Source organism: Euprymna scolopes, chromosome 21 (genome assembly GCF_053919585.1).
Source record: "Euprymna scolopes isolate OS-2025 chromosome 21, ASM5391958v1, whole genome shotgun sequence".
Taxonomy (NCBI): Eukaryota; Metazoa; Mollusca; class Cephalopoda; order Sepiida; family Sepiolidae; genus Euprymna; species Euprymna scolopes.
The window spans coordinates 1,111,107-1,129,893 of record NC_136502.1 but is presented as its reverse complement, the minus strand read 5'-3'; positions in this window follow the sequence as shown (position 1 = coordinate 1,129,893).

The window sequence follows — 18,787 nt, the reverse complement described above, 5'->3', positions numbered from 1 at the left end:
AAATGCCGGAGTACCTCAGGGGTCTATCCTTGGACCTCTATTATTCCTGATATTCATAAACGACCTCCCTGATAAAATTGTTTCGGAGATGGGTATATTTGCCGATGACACCACTCTCTATAACAGATATGAGGGAAAAACAAATGAACACATATCCAAGGAAATGGCTGAAACACTAGAGGATGACCTCCAATCTGTAGTGGAATGGGGACAAAAATGGTTGGTCACATTCAATGCTGCTAAGACTAAGCTTGTCTCCTTCAATAACTACAAGAAACCTTCTCTACCACCAATAGCAATGGCTAAGAACACACTACCTGAAAGTACTTCTTTTAAACTCCTCGGCCTAACGTTTACAGGGAATATGAACTGGAATAGATACATTGAGAGCATTGCCAAGGCTACTGCAAGGAAGGTTGGTTCCCTCTACCGTGCTAGAATACTACTTACGCCTGACAGTATCCTATACCTCTATAAGGCAACCATTCGCCCATGTATGGAGTACTGTTGTCACATCTGGGCTGGTGCATCTGCTTCTTGTCTCTCGCTCCTGGACAGGGTTCAAAAGAGAGTCGCCAACCTGATAGGTCCTGAACTGTCATCTAGGCTTCAGCCTCTGTCCCATCGACGAGATGTTGCATCCCTCTGCCTGTTCTACAAATACTTCAATGGTGAATGCTCTGACGAACTGCAAACACTTGTACCTCCCCGACGTAACTACCCCCGACAAACCCGACAAACTACTAAGTCTTATCCCTTTACAGTAGAGATCCCTAGGTTCAAGAAAGCCTTTTACTCCAATAGTTTCTTCCCCAGAACTGCGGGTCTTTGGAACTCCCTTCCGGGATTCTGCTTTCCCAACTGCAACGATATGCAGAAGTTCAAGTGTAATGTCAACTAACATCTTTCTACTCATCTCCCTTCATAATGACCCCGCTAATTAAGTCCCTGATAGTATCCCCCTACTTCAAAGTGGCACTGTGCCTTGTTTGGGGTGAAAATTGAATTAAAAAAAATTTTAAAAAACTTATCATTGTGGGAGGCATGTGAAAGAAAATACGAGAGCGACATTAGGCTCGATCTACTTCATGGGAAAGGGTAGCCCATTTGCAACATATTACAGATGTTTCCATTGATCAAAGGATAGGGTCACCTTTTACCCTCAGATCTTTTCAATGATTCTTCTACACACCGAGCTCCATCCAATGACATGATGCTATTGACGCTGTCCGTTCTGACTATCTGGTGGCTGAATTGAAACACCACTCGTCTTTCCTAAAATGAATCATACTCTGGATGGGTTTCCGGAAGTTCATCCTCCGAGGCATTACCTCCTCTTTGTAACGCTTGGGTAAGTTATTTCCCATCACCCGAGTGTCGAGGATGTCGACAAATCTGTTCTTACCTATTTTTCTTTCCGACCAGAGTCCATATTTGGAAGAGCTCCTTTTCCCTTTTGTCACATTTGAATGCAGTCGAAAGCAGTAAAAGATAACGAGAAAAAATTGTTCAGCCATTAAAATGGTTTCTGATAATTGTTAAATGGAAGAAGATTAATCTTCGCAGCACTGACTTCTGCCATCCATTTACGTCCCTATTCTACAAGAGATTGGGGATTATTCTTTCAACTTTCAGCCATTTCCTTAGATATTTGTTCATTCGTTTTTCCGTCATGCTTGTTATAGAGTGTGGTGTCATCAGCAAATATGCCCATATCAGAGACAATTTTATCAGGAATATTGTTAATGATTATGCCGAATAATAAGATTCCATGATCGGCAACTGTGACACACCCGCATTTTTATCATGTTGTTTTGACGTACGACCATGGATGACAACACGGGTTTTTCTCTTGTCTAGGAAGGATTTGATTATATTAAGTATTCGTCCAGTAATACTTATTTAATTTTCATGAGAAACCTTCATGCCAAGAAGGTATAAAAAAGTTGAAGTATAATTTATTTCTGAAATTATTGGATTCGGCATTAAATAACAAAAAAGTTGATGTACAGAAAAACAAAATAATTAAACTAAACATTATAAACAAACATTTGAATATATTGAAGGATGAAAATATTTCCAAAATCATGAAATTGCATATTAAATAATCAAAAAGGATTGATATGCCGTAAAACAAAAAAACATAAACAAATATTTGAATATATTGAAGGATGAAAATATTTCCAAAATTATGAAATTCAAGATTAAATAACCAAAAAGGATTGATATGCCGTAAAACAAAAAAAAAGCATTATAAATAAATATTTGAATATATAAAGAAATTGAAGCAGAGAAACATCTTCCAAAATTATGTTTTTGTTCGTTTCTGTTTTACGGCATATCAACCCTTTTCATGTTATTTAATGCCAAATCCAATGATTTTGAAGAAATAAATTTTAATAGAATATATTTGTTTTTTCAAGTCGGTCTCTATTTAATCCATAGTTGGGACCCTAACAGGTACTACCACTCCGGGTCAGAGTGGGCCAGGGAGCGATGGCAATTAAAGTATAATTATGGGATTCGGCATTAAATTTTTTTTTGTTTTTTTTTTACATTTTCACCCCAAACAAGGCACATTGCCACTTTGGTGTAGGGGGGCTACTATCAGGGGCAGCAACTACTGCGGCACTATGTTGGGATTTGGGTAGCAAGATGTCGGTTCACGTTACATATGAACTTCTACATGTCAGTACAGTTGGAGAAGCAGGGACCTGGAATGGAATTCCAGAGTCTAGCGGTTCTGAGGAAGAAACTACTGGAGTAGAAGGCTCTTTTACATCTAGGGATCTCTACTGCGTGGGGTGGGATTTAGCTGCTTGTCGGGTTTGTCGAGGGTGTCTACGTCGTTGGGGCACAAGTGTCTGCAGTTCGTCAGAGCATTCACCATTAAAATATTTATAGAACAGGCAGAGGGATGCAACGTTTCGTCGATGGGACAGAGGTTGAAGCTTAGATGACAGTTCAGGGCCTATCAGATTGGTTACTCTCGTTTGAACCTTGTCTAGAAGCGAGAGACTAGCAGTAGATGCACCAGGTCAAATGTGATAGCAATACTCCTGTGGCACTATTTCTTTGTGCCACTGTTTCTAACACACTCTGCAGCATGGACGGGTGGTAATTTGGCCATGAGCGTAGAGATACAAAGGAATCCCTTCCCATAATTCCCTTGCTATCTTTCTGTCTCTTTCCTGCACGACCACCATGAAGTGAAGACGCATATTCTGTCTCCCCGTAAATGGGGGGAGCACTCCCTCCCTCAATACTAGTTAGGTTAGTTAGCTTTGAAAAGCCTATTGTCAAGTATTTTTAATTGTTAAAGTTTTTGTAATATATATTTTGTAAAATAAAATAGTTAGTTATACCTTATGTATATTACAATTGTGTCGCGCGTCGTTTTTCTTGTGTCTGCCATGAATGCCTTCATAAATGTCTTAAGTCGAAAGGCGGCCCTGAGGACAAAGAGATGAAGATTCCCACCAGAATGCCACCAGGGTGAAGAGATCATCTTGAGAAAAGAAAGGAGCCACACCCAGATCCAACATCTCAGGTATGATTTTCTTCTTGCTACACAGACCCTAATGACTGGCCCATCTTCATATCTTCATGAGACCGCTTTAAGACATTTACTATAACACGTCTGTCGGTCACACCTCAGTGACCGGCCTATAGTGGTATACTCCATACATGGGCGAATGGTGGCCTTATAGAGGTACAGGATACTTTCAGGTGTCAGTAGTTTTCTAGCACGGTAGAGAGAGCTCACCTTTTTCGCAGCGGCCCTGGCAATGTTTTCAATGTAATTGTTCCAACTCATGTTTCCTGTGAACGTTAGGCCAAGCAGTTTGAAGATGTACTCTCAGATAGGGAGTCACATGCCATTGCTATTGGTGGCAGAGAAGGTTTTTTGTAATTATTTAAGATAACCAGTTTAGTCTTGGTAGCATTGAATGTGACCATCCATTTTTGTCCCCATTCCACTACAGATTGGAGGTCATCCTCTAGTGTTTTTGCCATTTCTTTAGTTATGTGCTCATTCGTTTTCCTGTCATGGCTGTTATAGTGTGGTGTCATCAGCATATATACCCATCTCAGAGGCAGTTTTGTCGGGGAGGTCATTAATAAATATTAGGAACAATAGAGGTCTAAGGATAGACCCCTGAGGCACTCCCGCATTTATATCATATTGTTTAGATGTACGACCGTCGAGGACAACCTGGATTTTTCTCTTATCTAAGAAGGATTTAATTATGTTAAGTGATACTGTATGATTTAATTTTCCTGTGAAGACCCTCATGCCATACCCTGTCAAAAGCCTTAGATATATCTAGAGCTACCGCTCTGCCCTCCCCCGCTTTGTCCAGTGAATGCTATATACGTTCAGAGATTACAGTGAGGATGTCTGCTGTCGAACGGGCTTGTCTAAATCCATATTGTTTGTCAGTCAGAAGTTTAGCATCTGTAAGGTGATGGACTAGAGCATTGTTAATCATGGTCTCAAATATTTTGGCGAAAAGTGGGAGGAGGCTAATGGGGCGATAATTTGATGGATCAGTTCTTTCACCAGAATTCTTGAATACTGGTACCACAGAAACAGTTTTCCAACAGCCCGGAAGCATGATTCGTTAAGGCATTTGTTGTAGAGTTTGGAGAGAACTGGAGCTACTTTGGCTGAGCACTTTTTTAATAGCACAGCTGGGATGAGATCGGGTCCACATGCTTTTGAAGTGTCACGGTTTTTTATGATAGCATGCACCTGAGCAGGGGTGATTTTTAGATCGTCTTGCGTGGCGTCTGTCCGCAAAGGAAAGTCAGGCAGGGGGTGGTTGGAAGGGTCCAGTGTGGAGTTTTAAGCAAACCGGCTGGCAAGCATATTAGCCTTGTCGGTTGCTGAGCAAACAACTTCGTGATTGTTGGTTAGTGGGGGAATTGTTGATTGCCCATTATTTACTACACTGTTCTAGATTTTCCAGAAGTCACGAGTTCCTAATTCTTGTGGTTCGATGCGTTTTTTAGTGGTTTCAGTAAATTCCCTCTTAGCTGTCGCTATTTCGTTCTTGAAAAGGGGTGATATACCGTAAAAAAAAAACAATGAAATCTGCCATGCTTAAGTCTAAAATAGTGTTTTCTTTGCTTTGTAACAATTAAGCTTGCAAAAAATGTATTTTGGTCTGTCACGGATTGTTTTGTTGTCTTTTACGGCATATCAACCCTTTTTAAATTATTTTATGTTGAATCCAGTCGTTTTTTTTTTCAAAAAGTTTTATTTATATCTTTATTATCTATTCATTATGTTTAGTTTGATTGCTTTAAGGAGAAAAATGTTTATATGTTTGTTTGTTTTTTATTTTGCAGAACATGATTGAGTTTTGAATAGGGAAATGGAAAAATAAAACAGAAAATATAAAAGTTTGATCCTTTTTCAGTCAGGAAGCTGGTATCTTTAGAGAGCCTGGTCTGGCAGAACCAATTGGTCAATTTAAGGTAAATCAACTAACGTTATGTTGAAGTCGCTGAGACGTTAATTACAGTTCTGGACGTCTGTAGTTAACGTAATCGGAAGACCTCATGGGATAAACTGCATGTGCACTTATTTCGTTTGAACTTCATGTTAAGGATAAAAGGAATAGTGCGGACGGTTATAATCGATTAGGGGATCGAATGTAAATGAAAACACGCAGGGACAAATTTGCGATGACATTGGACTAATTTCCGGGAAGCAAATGTAGCGTGTTTTGTGTTGAAGAAGAAACATCGCTGTATTATTCTTGAAAGCGGAATAATTATTGGATACGGTTGGGTTTGAGGTTAAGCGTTGGAAAGGCTAAGAAAAAAGAGTTTTCCGTCCTTGCTTTTTTTTTTAGCAAAGCTTAAAGAAGAGGAAATTATTTAATTTATTTTCTTTATAAAGTTTCCACATTTTCGAGGTTGTCGAAAGCACACTGGATGCACACTCGGTGAACTTTGCTTAGACCTGCCAGAACGAATCGATAATGGAATGCAGGATTTCTCGGCGTTCGCTTTCTCGGTTCCAGCGTCATTGTCTTTCAGTATAATCATGGGGAAACGATAGCGTTGCAATTGGTTAAAGCTATAGACTGTAAGATCGGCAATCCGAGTTTAAATCTGAGCGGATTTATAACATCCAAATACTTTACCACTGTCGGAAAAGTTATGAATCTAGATTTACCTCCAAGTAGCATAGCATAGAAAAGGGTGGAACAATACAGCTTCTCTAAAAAAGACAACATTATTCCATTTCCGTTTTATGTAAGCCGGTTTTCTTTTCTTTCGTTTTTTTTTTTTTTTTTTTTTGCAGGCCGTCTACTAGTTGGCTAGCTGTGTAAAAATCTTAAAGCAATACGAGACTTCTATCAAGTCTGAAAGTGACGCAATGTTCAACGAGCAAGATCGGAGATGCGCCGCTGTTTAACTCATGCTCTCTACTAATCCAAGTTATGACAACATGACCATTGCCTGCATCCTCAAAATGCGTTGCTGGATTGCCACGAATAACAGGGGCGTGCACAGTGTGATGAAACCAAAGTTTCCGGCCATGGTTATGGTCTTTGGCGTGGTTTCAACAAAGAGCCACATCATGCCACCTCACATCTTCGAAGTTGGCTTGAAAGTCAATACTGGCCCACCTCCTCCTCTGACCTGAACCCCCTGAACTACTTCGTTTGGTCATACGTCAAGAATATCACCAACATGACCTTCCCCAACACCAAAGCCAGCCTGATCGCCACCATCCGCTGAATATTCGTTTTTTTTTTTTACACAGTGATCACCACTTATCAAGGCCCGGAAGCCACTCAGGGATAAGGGTTATTGCAAGTACATTACGTTAGTGTGGAGATTTGATGAAGTGTTTAATTAAGGGGGCGATTCATTAGGAATTTGTTAATGTTGGACTTGAAGACATCCAAGTTGTAGTCCGGAGGGAAGCAGGCAGACGGAACAGAGTTCCACAGGCGTGCAGTTCTAAGAAAGAAGCTTTGTTCATGGAATCCGCGTTTTGATTTAGGCACAGATATAGAGTGGGGGAAATTTTTCACAGTGGATTCAGCTAGACGGGTCTTTTTCGTGAAAGATTGGCGAGGGGGGACCAGAGATTGGAGTTCAGACGAGCACCTGCCATGGAAATAACGATAAAACAAGGATAGGCTCGCAACGTCTCTTCTGTGGGAGAGAGGTTGCAGGGTAGAGAAAAGGGCATTCCCCACTAAGCCACGAAGTATTTTGTACTCTGTCAAGGCAGGATAGGCTGTTTTTAGCAGCTCCTGCCCAGATATGGCAGCAGTATTCCATCCTTGGACGTACTTGGCTTTTATATAGATAGAGAATTGCATCAGTAGTGAGATATCTTCTGGAGCGGTAGAACGATCCCACCATCTTTCCAGCGACCTTGGCAACAGACTTGATGTACGTGTTCCATTTCAGATCAGGAGTAAAGGTCAAACCCAGAAGCTTGTCAAAACACGGGGCCTCACCTAGACGAGAGCCATCCATCACAATTGATGCCAGCTGGGGATCAGAGCGTTGATGATGTAAGGATAAGAGTTTGGTTTTGGATGCATTAAAGGTAACCAGCCACATCGTCCCCCACTGAACCACGCGCTCGAGATCAGAGGAGAGAGAATCAGAGAAAACTTTGTCATTTACAGCCTTTGATGTGTTGCCGTAGATGGTCGTGTCATCAGCATAGATGTCAACGAATGATTTAAGTATGTGTTTAGGGAGGTCATTGATGTAGATCAGGAAGAGAGTTGGGCCCAGAATTGACCCCTGAGGGACTCCAGCATTTATATTGCAGGCCTCCGATTTTTGTCCATCTACCACTACTCTTATGAGCCTATCGGAGAGAAATGATTTAATGATTGAGAAAACATTTCCAGTTATACTGTAGCTGGAAATCTTGTGAAGTAGACCTTTATGCCATACCTTGTCGAAGGCCTTTGATATGTCAAGAGCAATTGCCCTAGAAAGGAAGCCTTTGTCAAGAGATTCACTAATCCTGTGGGATATAATCGTCAGCACATCTGCGGTAGATCTTGCAGAGCGGAAACCATATTGTGTGTCACTAAGAAGGTTATTCCTGCTGAGGTGGTTGACTATTTCTCTATTTAATATGGATTCCAGCAACTTACTCATAACACGCAGGAGACTTATAGGTCTGTACTGAGAGGGAGATGACTTATCACCTGAATTCTTAAATACAGGGCAAACTGATGAGGTCTTCCAGGGAGTCGGGAAGCAATTCTCCTTAAGGCAGCACTTAAATATTTTCGTAAGTATGGGAGCAAGTTCTGGTTGAAGCTTTTGCCAAGTATTTGCTGAGCTCCGACCGGCGCTTGTGGAAAGACATGCTCCCAGTTCCGGACCTGTATCGAGGCGGTGATTGAGACTGAAGGCGGCTTCATTGAATAAATATCAGCTGTACTACATAATCAAGTTACCTGAATGATTTTTTCGATGAAAGTTTTAAAATAAAGCTGAAGTGTTTTTTTTCTTTAGGAGAATTTATTGTTTTACCCTGTAAATCGAGTTCAGTGATTTTTTATAATTAATCCTCGACAAAATATGCAGCGTTTCTCGACATACATTTTTGTAATAGTGTCATTTAGGCTAAAAGACACTCGAGGATAATGTTACTGAGATTTATTTTACTCTTTTTCACCCCAAACAAGCTATATTGCAACTTGGAACGTAAGGGTATACAATTTGGGATAGAGTCTAAGAGGAAACTGTGGGGAGTTGAGCAGCAAATGTCAGTTCACATTACATTTAAACTTCAGAATGTTAATACAGTCAGGGAAGCAGAAAACAAGGAGGAATTCCAAAGTCTGGCAGTGAGAGGGAAGAAATTTTTAGAAAAGAAGGTTTTCCGGCATATAAGGACATCAACAGTAAAGGGGTGGGACTTTGTTGCTTGGCAGGTTAGTCAAAAGTATGAACGTCGAGGGGGGGGGGGCAAGTGCTATGGGATTATAAGTAGAATGATGAAAAATACTATGAAGATAGCTCGAGTATTTAACATCTGACTTGAAGACGACTATGTTGTGGTCTACAGTTGCGTGACAATGTGTTGGAAACAAACTGTGCTCATGGAATTTAAATACAATCTTTCAGTGGTGGTATAGAGACGAGTTCTTTTGTGAATTTTGGCAAACAAGAACCAGCGAGTGGAGCTCAGTCGATCGCGTTCTATTATTTTTTATTAAAGAGTCGCCACTTATCAAGATCAAAAAAAAACACTCGAGGATAATTGTTAATGAGTTTGTCAGTGGAATGGTGAGATAACACCGTGATGATTGGTAATGATGGAAGAAATTTGGCAGAATTTGATTATTTAGAGGGCGACTTAAGAAGAACTTGTTTACATTGCACTTGAAAGTGACAATATTGCAGTCAGCCCGACGATATCTTTCTACGGATGGGCAGTTCAATGAAAAGAAACTTTGTTTATGTAATTTTCGTTTACTTTTAGGCAAAAAAGGGTGAAAAGAAATTGTTGACAGTGGTTGTAGCTAGATGGGATGCTGAATATTTTGCAGGGGGGGAGACCATAGAGGAAAGCTCAGCCGAGCACCTGCCATGAAAATAAGGATAGAGGAGAGAAAGACTAGCAACATCTCTTCTATGAGAAAGAGGTAATAGAAATGATAAGAGAATCTGGCTTACTAGATTTCGAAGTTAGTTTTGGACTCTGTTAAGGCAGGAAATGTTGCTCTGAGTGACACCTCCCAATATGTGGCAACAGTAATCCTGTAACAGGACACAGACGAGTGTATAAAAATACTCTTTCTCTTATGTATAATGTTTTTCTTTACCATTGACGTCATTTCGAATGCATTTTCATTTTTGCTATTCATGATACTGGACAAGGCTGGGTATCCTTACTAAGCAAAATTTTAACATAAGTATATCATTCAATAAAGAAAAAATTTTGAAAATATTTTTTTATATTTCAGAACGATCTGACATCTTACTACTTCCATAAGAACGTGCCATTTTAACGGCAGTAACTGACATCATATTAATGACGATGCAATTGCTGTGTACGACGCATGCGCGTAAAAATATAGGAAAACGGAAGAAAAACGCGGAAATAAAAAAAAAACGTTTTATAAAAGGAATAGGTTGGCATTTGTTAGCGCGAGGATATCCTCTTTAATTGAACATGCGTCACGTCTCGTGGGGCAGTAAATAAATACTTTTCCGAAGCTTTATCGAAATTATATCTCAGCGAAGGTATAAAAATCACTCACAAAAATTTCAAATTTAGCAACAAGCAACAATTTCCGTTCCTATACAAATTGCAAAGTCGCACACACACACACACACACACACATGTATATATATATACATATATATATATATATATATATATATATATATATATATATATATATATATATATATACTCGGTTTTTTGTTGGGTTTTTTATTCAAAAGTAATGGACTAGTGAATTCAACGAGGTTGTTAGATAGTGCTCAATAAAAAGAGCTGATGATACTTGTTTATTGTTATATAAACATGCTCACATCCCACTGCTACAAACAGCCACTTGTTTCAATCAAACAACAGATATCATCAGGCAGCGACTTGACTATTCAAATGTTCAATGAATAATGGATTTTTTTTTTTTAGGTAGGTACTCTTTAAAGGGTGGAGTTAAAAAAAACCCTTAAAACACAGAACTTTAATTATAAGATGTAAAGAGGGAGGGGAAATCTAAAGAAAACTAATAAAAAGTTATGGAGAGAGAATGATTGGGAAGAAAAAAAAAAATAGAGAAAAAAAAAATATATGGAGAAAAAAATTTTTTCTCTTCCTCATCATTCTCTCTCCATTACTTTTTATTAGTTTTCTTTAGATTTCCCCTCCCTCTTTACATCTTATAATTAAAGTTCTGTGTTTTAAGGGTTTTTTAACCCCAACCTTTAAAGAGTTCCTACCTAAAAAAAAAAAAAAATCCATTATTCATTGAGCATTTGAATAGTCAAGTCGCTGCCTGATGATATCTGTTGTTTGATTGAAACAAATGGCTGTTTGTAGCAGCGGGATGTAAACATGTTTTTTTTAACAATAAATAAGTATTATTAGCTCTTTTTATTGAGCACTATCTAACAACCTCGTGGAATTCATTAGTTTATTACTTTTGAATAACAAAAACCCGAGTATCATTGCTCCATTATTGTTGAGCACTATTATACGCTGGATTTGTTTTTACCTAATTGAATAATGAACATTTGAATAGTCAAGTCGCTGCCTGATGATATCTGTTGTTGTATTGAAACAAGTGGCTGTTTGTAGCAGCGGGATTTGAGCATGTTTATATAACAATAAACAAGTATATATATATATATATATATATATATATATATATATATATATATATATATATATATATATATATATATATAATTGGTTGTATTATTTAACTAGTTGTAAATGTACTGAAACTCCTGTTTATCAAAAAGCCCTCGATAGATAAACAGAGCGTGTTTATAGTACGCTTATTTAGACAAACATTAATGGCTACATATGCGCATATATGTTTCTGCAGTGCCTCGTTTCAGAGACATTGTTCTATCATAAATTTAACGTAAAATGAGCTCCCATATTTCTGAACCATTCTAGTGTTTTTTGGCAGTTAAAATAAATTTGTTATCGGGGATAAATTTTCTGCGTTTTTTTTTTTTTATTTTTATTTTTTTTATTTTTAAAGTGTATAATAATCTTTTATAAGCGATTACGTGTGGTGTTATGGATTTTTCAGTCAGACTTAGAGTTAGTGGTAAAAAATTAAATTTCTACACGAAACTGATCCGTTAATTTGAAATTTAAAATAATTCTTCTAGTTATTTCTTTTTTTCTGCCAAGTTTTTTAGGGCGTTCGCACATAATCACCTAAAAGTAGAATCTCATTTCAGAGGGGAATGATTTAGATTATTATTAATCATGTGTTATTTATTAATATTTCCACGGTGGCAGATTTAGATTCAAGTTTGGTTTTTAATGTACAACATCCTGTTCACCAAAGCTATTTACACAAGATTGGGAGAAAAGTAAAAATTGCTTCAGTGACCGAGAACAGAAAATGTAAAGTGTAGTATCAGAACAGATACTACACTTTGAATTGTTTTTTGTTGCAAAAAATATAACATATAACATGGAACAAGGTCATCAAAAGTGTGAGAACGTGAAAGCCGTTAATAATCCTCTATCATACATTTTCTATCTAACTCTTAGCTAGAATCATTTCACTCACCACAATACCACATTACCTCTATGGCCATTCTATTTAAAAAAAATTTTTTTTTTTTACATTTTCACCCCAAACAAGGCACATTGCCACTGTGGTGTAGGGGGCTACTATCAGGGGCAGCAGCTACTGGGGCACTATGTTGGGATCTGGCCAGCAAGATGTCGGTCATGTTACACTTGAACTTCTGCATGTCAGTACAGTTGGGGAAGCAGGGACCTGGAATGCAATTCCAGAGTCTAGCGGTTCTGGGGAAGAAACTAATGGAGTAGAAAGATCTTCTACATCTAGGGATCTCTACTGTGTGGGGGTGGGATTTAGCTGCCTGTCGGGTTTGTCGAGGGTGTGTATTATCGCACAAGTGTCTGCAGTTCGTCAGAGCATTCACCATTAAAATACTTGTAGAACAGGTAGAGGGATACAACGTTTCGTCGATAGGACAGAGGCTGAATATTACCACTATGTTGAACATATATATATATATATATATCAATATATATATATATATATATATATATATATATATATATTGATATATATATATATATTGATATATATATATATATATTGATATATATTGATTCATTTTTGTTTGTTTGTTTGTTTGTTTGTTTGTTTTTAGTCAGAAAATAAAGATAGACTCATCCCATAACTAATATATATACAGGGTGGAACGATAAAGAAAACAACCCCATAGCTTTAATTGAAAAAATCATTTCATGTAACTTAATTATGTGGTAGAGCTGACATCTACTCAATGCAGCCGCCTTCGGCCTTAATCACCGCCTCGATACAGGTCTGGAACTTGTAGCATGCTTTTCCACAAGCTCCAATGGGAGCTTGGCCAATACTCGGCGGATGGCGACGATCAGGCTGGCTTTGGTGTTGTGGGAGATTATGATTTCTTGGTGTATGACCAAACGAAGTAGTTTAGCGGGTCCAGTTCGGGGGATGAGGGGAGCAGTGAGAAAAAAGTACAAAGTCGTAGCATCCTTTTGAAGCCAAGCCTGCGTCTCTTTTTACTTATGGACCAGCGCCGAGTCCTGCTGCCACACCCAAGGTCTGCCAGCGACCACCTGATTGTACCAGAATAGAATAACCGTGGCCGGAAAGTTTGTTTTCATCATCCTGGGCACGTCCCTCTTATTCGTGGCAATTCAGCGGTGCATTTTGAGGGTGCTGGCAATGATCCTGTTGTGATAACTTTTATCAATAGAAGGCATGAGTTGTATAACAGCGCATCTTCGATCTCGCTCATCGAACATTGATCATTACTTTTAGCCATGATAGATGTATTTTATCGCTCTTGGGATTTGTACACAACTGGCCAACTAGTAGATGATCTGCAACAAAAAAGAGCACTGGTATTCATCAAACAGAAATGGAATCATGTTGCCTTTTCTAGGGCGACAATTTTACTTTTAATATTTTAAAGCTTTATTCTTCACTGCAAAGACACTCATTATGTTCGTCCAAAAAATTTGTTTATTGACTATATAAGCAAACAATTGTTTAAGTCCGTATTGATATATATTTGGTTTGTTTTATGTTTTTTTTATTTCTATTTATTTATTATTATTTTCTGAACAAGAGTCATCATCAATGCTAAAATATGCACGAAAATAAAAAAAAACAACAAAAAAAAGTTACATCGAACTGAGGATACTTTTCTTGCATACAGTTCAGATATTTATAATTATAAAAGCTTTTTTATGGGTCATAATGACCTCGCATCAGATACCACTCACAGCTTATATAATCTGGTTTTATCGGTACAAATCATTCGTAAATTTTAAAACACAATTGTCTTAAACAAGCAGGATCTGTGACCGGCGTTGTCCGGTGGAAGTATGACACAAACTCAGAACAGATTAGGTCCCTTCACCGGCAAATAAAATAAACAAAATGCAATTATCTGGCTTCCACTGTCGGGCACTGTTTGGCAATGGCAGGTAGCAGAATTCACTGACTATTACTGGCGAGTATGATTAGTGTCGGCCTCCATTGGTCTGCTCTGACCTGTAATCGTCTGTATTCAACTTTCAGGTATTGTTGGACAAATGCATCAGGGCATTGTTAGGCAATGATATTTACTGGCGGTTACTGCTTTATTTGGGCTATTACTTTTATTTCTTGCGTTTAGTTTCTTACTGTCATGGATGTTTCCCGACGTTCAGTGTCGGCTATGACCAGTATCGGCCAAAATTGAATTGCTCCAAAATCAAATTGTCTTTCTCCAATGGTGAGCACTGGTAATCATAAGCGTTTTTAGGTGGTTACTTGTGTTTGATCATTTATGGTTACTAATGATTATGACCAGTGTTGAGCCTCATTGAACTGCTCCTAAATATAATGGCCTGTATTCAATATTCGTGCATTATCATCCATTGTATGGTACTGACATCCAGTGGCAGGACTGGTGGTCACTGATTGCTATGACAGTCGCTGACGGTGATTTTCATGTGGTTACTCACACTTCTGGATACGGGCGGCAAATAGATTGTCTTCAATCGTCAAGCCCTGTGATTGAGTCTCGGGCACCATCTCTTTTAGGCTGGCTACTGTCAAGTGTTACTGTTTCGAGTTGATTACCGTTTTATTTATGCGGTAGCTGATGTTTTGATGTGTAGTGGAGTATACCCGCGTTCAGTGTCGGCGAGTGTCGGTCATCGGCGGTCAGTGTCGGTCACTATTTGTTTTCCATAGGTTGTGTTCATCGCTCAAGGGATGACATGACCAAGGTAGTGTTTTTTCCTAGTCTGATGCAAACAAGGAGCACTTTGTAATTATGCAAAATACGAACTGTCCTATTTGTAAGCTGTGATGGTCAAGTAAAATATAACTGTATATGGTATTGTGTATGAGAATGTAAATTTAAAGTACATAATAGTTAACAAAATATGTCGTTATTATTTCAGTACGGTCCATACTCTGCATAAGTATGCAATAGGACAGCGAATAGGACGATGTAGAAATAGAAATAAACAAATACAAAAAACTTTCAAAAATCTGAAACATTAAAATTAAGAAAAATTCATGTATAAGAAAAGTTAATCTGTTAAAGTTAGGCATGGGTCGAAAGAATTAATATAAGTTCCGTGTGTAGTTCGAAGTAAACTGCGGTGTTGCTTTTTGTCTTCCGAAGAAGATATCTTCAGTAGAGCTGTGTGAGTATTAGTGTGAGTATTGCTGGTAGATTTTTATATATATATATAGTAGTGGGAAATTCGTGCGAGTGCCTCGTGTGGGAGAGGAGGGGTTCCCAGTTCTATGGTCAGAAAGGAGGTACGACAAACATTTTAGTGTTTTCGGTGGATTGGAATGTGCTTTGATTAATGGCAGGTTTTTGCGTTTTAATCAAGTATTTTTAACTTTTGGGGCGTTGGTTTCGTGTTGTATTATTTTTGTGTTACTGACAAAGATTTCTCTGTGAGCAATTATGTTTTTTGTTTTTTTGTTTGTAAATGTTGTAATATTACATTTGTTTTTGTTTTCTGTTTTTATTCTGAGAACTACAGCTCTCCCACTCATTCCCCGCTGCTACTGCTGCTGCTACTATATAAAAAGCAACCTACCAGCCCTACTCGCACTAATACTCACACATACCGCATGAAGATGTCTTCTTAGAAAGACGAAAAGCAAGACTGCGGCCAACTTCGAACTACACACAGAACTTATATTAATTTTTTCGATCCACACACTATCAGAAAAATTACAAAAATTAAAAAAGTCTAATCAAACGGAAGCTCTCTATTGTCTTTAACAACGTTTATTTATATATATATATATATATATATATATATATATATATATATATATATATATAATAGGCATTAAAACTAGACTATATTAAAAAATATTAAAGAATTAATATTTATAAAGTAATCTCAACCAGATGTAAAAGCTCGATAAAACCAAATAGGAGATAGAGCTTATAATAAGAGCAAACAGTTAATAATGCATGTTAAAAACACTTTGAAAAAAGAGTTAAAAACATAATTAATCTGAAAAGGAAACACTTGATAAGTGGATAGTCCTTAATCCGCGGAGTTTCGAAGAAATACTTTCCTTCTCATCAGAGGGTAGGAATTAGCAAAATGCGGGATAGGATTTTGCATACAAAAGTATTTGATGAAACTGCAAGTAAGTCAAAGATCTTACTTGATCACAAAAAGTGAAGCAGAGGGAATATGGTGAAGAAAAATGTGATTACACGTGAGTGGATAGTCTGGTGAAATAATAATAATAATAATAATCCAATGACGGTAAAATCCAAAAATATAAATCCAAGAAAGTTAATTGAATTTCTATTCGCACAAGTAATATCCAATGAAATCACGTAATTGGAAGATGGTCCAAAATAATCCAAAAGGCCGAAATCCATATATTTTTGGATTTTACCTAATATATAGTAGTGATTTCAAAAGTTTTAAAATATATGACTGTATTTTGATCGAAACTAGAATGAAGATTCTAAACAGAAGGTTTAGCACCATTGAGTTTAATCGTTGTGTGCGAATATTTAAGTGGTGCAAAATTTTCTTTATTCGCGAATTAATTTTAACTGACATTGGACAAGTATTTTCTAATTTAATAAAAAATTATGATTTATGTATCAAAATAAATTGAATATTTTCCCATTCGTGAATCGATGTTTTTAATTAAAATTCTCTTCGCATTGCAGATTTAACATCTGACAATTAATTCTGTTTGTCACTTTTAAATGAAAATATAAAATTAATATGAAATACCTAAACAAATTGTAATAAAAAATATTAACATTTGTTTGTAAACACGATTTATGACATCACATACGATAAAAAAGAATAAAGAGCAGATAACTCTTTTCGTCACATCGTGTGCTGTTGAAATAACTTGTTTGAATAGACGAATTTTTTTAAAGACCGAATTATTATACTTGAACTGTGACGACTTGATTCTGGCGTACCTCATCAATGGGGATTTAAATCTGTTTTTCGTTGAGTCTTTAATCCCAACACAAAACCACGTTCTCCGTGGGCACCTGAAAACAATGCATCATCTTAACTTTTACTTTCGGATTTATACGAGGCGATGATGAATTAAGGTCACCAACATTCTGTTTAACAATTTCGGTACACCTTAATACCAAGCATGACAAGATCAATGCAGTAAAAGCTTATGAAACACGATAGACGTTAAAAGCAACGTCGTAGAGTGATGATTACACAGTATTGGCCTAACAACCTTAAAGGTCCTAATTCGTAATTTTATAATATTACAATAAATTTGTGAAACGGTAAATCTCTAAGACATAAAGGTAAAAAAAATCTACTAAAACAAACTGTAAAATTTGTACAAAGTAGATTTATTTCTCCTACAACAAAAAATAATTTACATGTGTATTTGCCTTGTGATTTTTCTGCTTGAAGAAGATTTTTGTCTTCGCGAATGAACTCGTAAAAGTCAATGCAGCTTTGACGAGGTCAAAGTTTCATCTGTTTCTACTGTCGATCCAAAGCGTATTCAGACGAGGTGCTTTCAATAAATTTCGAGACTTTTTTCAACTTCCATCACGTATTCAGCTCGTCTGAGACATGGCCTCTCATTAGGCAAGCTGGAAAGTAGGTTGAATGTTTGCACCAATCAGCCCCCGAACTTAGAAACTAAACAGATTCAAAAATGTAAACCACATGCTGTTGCTGTTGCTGTTGCGGTCGTCTGTAATCGTTACTGCAACTACAATATCAACCCCTTTTCCCAGAGGAGGTCCAATATCTCACAAATAAAAACCAAGTAAAATACGCGGATGTCTTTTACGTTCAACTCAACCTTTGATGACCCGTGACTCCCTTACCAATTATCTCAACACTCGTGGTCCCCTGCACTTAAAAATGATGTTGTTTATTCGGTTACTTTAAATCAAAGTGAAATTTTTGCTGAAAATTATACGTTTGCTGTTCAGCTCGTGCGACGAGGTCTCTTATGTGCGGCTCCATCTTGGAACAAATTAAACGATTTATGTGTGAAACGCCTTTCCGGATACGAAAATTACAAGATACGAAAATCAAGCCAGAATAATTTTCCTATCTAGAGGTTCTACTGTATATAAAAAATAAATTATTTTTTTCATAACTGGAGTTTTGTCATCTAATTTTTTAATTACATTTTTCCAGCTACCTCTTATGGCTCCCCATTGAAGTTCCATGCCCCTTAAGGTTGAGAAACGCCGAACCATGTAAATCCTCTGTGATTAATGCCGCTATTCCACGCTCGTCTCCAGTGTTGGTTTAAGTCGCACTCAATAACATAGCGAAACTCATCGGTTAGTTTATAGACAGGAGTTTATCAAAATACAGCACATCGATTTGCGTAAAAGAGATAGAGAAAAAGAGAGAGAAAGAAAAAAGAGAGGAAGAGTGTGAGAGAGAGAGCGCGAGAAAGAAAAAGAGAGAATAGAGCGTAGAGAGCAAGAGATAAATAGGAAGTGAGAGAGAGAAATGAAAGAGTGAGGGTGAAGGGGCAGGGAGAGATGA